Source organism: Mus pahari, chromosome 8 (genome assembly GCF_900095145.1).
Source record: "Mus pahari chromosome 8, PAHARI_EIJ_v1.1, whole genome shotgun sequence".
Lineage (NCBI taxonomy): Eukaryota > Metazoa > Chordata > Mammalia > Rodentia > Muridae > Mus > Mus pahari.
In genome coordinates this window covers 43,168,265-43,170,158 of record NC_034597.1, presented here as the reverse complement: position 1 = coordinate 43,170,158, position 1,894 = coordinate 43,168,265, and positions in this window count along the sequence as shown.

Genomic DNA, 1,894 nt, shown 5'->3' with positions numbered 1-1,894 from the left:
TGTGAAGAAGCTTGCCAAATTAACCTAGATACTTGAGTTCAAGTCCTAGATACCACTGTGGGTAGAAAGAACCAAATCCTGAAAGTTGTCTCACCTCCACACACCTGCTATGGCATGCACACACTTCGCTACACACACACACACACACACACACACACACACCTACTACTACTACTACTACTAAGGCTGGTTTTCTTTTTTGTGTTTATGTTTAACTTTCAGATTAATTCTAAAAGTCATCCTAAAGAACACTGTTTGGTGGCCATTTATTTATCTTTCCTAGTTATGAACATAGTTAATGAAAGCTCAAACAATAAAGGATTAAAAGTATATTTTTAAACAAATCTTTCTAATGATGTATTTTATTTTAGTTGTGAGTATGTGTGCCTGGTTCCCTTGGAGGCCAGAAAAAAGCATCAGAAACCCTAGATCTGGGGTTACAGGGGTTTCTGGGCCTCCAGATGTGAATTACAGTTCATGCAAGGAAGAACAGCAAGTGGTTGCTGTCTTTGTCTCTCCCCCTCCTCCTTCTCCCCCTCCATCTCCTCTCTCTCCTTCTTCACTTCCTCCTCCCTCTTGAATAGGAGATAGCTTATTCTGGGTTTCTGTGGCCTGGGAGCACAGATTTAGGTTACCCAAAAATTCCATGTTCCAATATGAAAGCAGTTTCATGAAGTTTTATAGTTTTACAGAACCAAGAAAGTTTACAACAAATCAAGGCAAGTTTAAAATACACACTGGTGGGACATCAGAGAGACAGGCACAGAGAGATGGGAAGCTTTCCTGTGAGCACAAAATGTATCTGATGGCGTTCTTAGCGTTTAGGTTGCTGGACTTTAGTCATCTGCTAAGTTAACAGATTCCAAAAGATTTCTATCCATTGAGACATAAGGTGTTAGTTCTAACACAGAGGTAGGCAAGAAATGCTGTTCCAGAAGGCTAGGACTAGCCTAAGATAAGGTAATTAGCTTCTATTTTTTTTAATTTAAAGATTTATTTATTATTATATCTAAGTACACTGTAGCTGTCTTCAGACATACCAGAAGAGGAGGTCAGATCTCATTACTGATGGTTGTGAGCCACCATGTGGTTGCTGGGCCCTTCTGAAGAGCAGTCAGTGCTTGCTCTTACCTGCTCAGCCATCTCTCTGGCCAGCCCCAGGTAATTGGCTTCTAAAGCTATAAAATTACAGTATCTCCACAGTAATGGAATTGTAACCAATCAGTCTCTGCAGGCATGGTTTCATTCCAAGAAGTCCTGTTCACAGCCAGACACAGCTTTTTTCCAGGAATTTTTGTTCATGGTTCCATCTGTTGGCCAATCATCAAGCTTTCATATGGGGGCCACATATTATTTATTAAACACTTTAAGGTCCCCCATAGCTAGGAAGGTCCTTCCTAGGGTTTGAGGTGCATAAGGCTGTGTAGGGGCAGGAAATCATTCTTCAGGAGAAAGGAATAGCTGGTAAAGACCACTATGAAAGAAACTCCTGGGGGCTGGTGAGATGGCTCAGCGGTTAAGAGTGCCGACTGCTCTTCCAGAGGTCCTGAGTTCAATTCCCAGCAACCACATGGTGGCTCACAACCGTCTGTAACGAAATCTGATGCTCTCTTCTGGGGTGTCTGAAGACAGCTACAGTGTACTTACATATAATAAATAAATAAATAAATAAATAGGAAAAAAGAAAAAAGAAAAAAAGAAACTCCTGAATCATAGCAAAACTACTGGCTATCATATCATGGTCTGGATCTGATCTTTCTTTCTTTTCTTTTCTTTTTTTTTTTTTTTTTTTAGAAAAAGATTTATTTATTTATTATATGTAAGTACACTGTAGCTGTCTTCAGACACTCCAGAAGAGGGAGTCAGATCTTGTTAAGGATGGTTGTGAGCCACC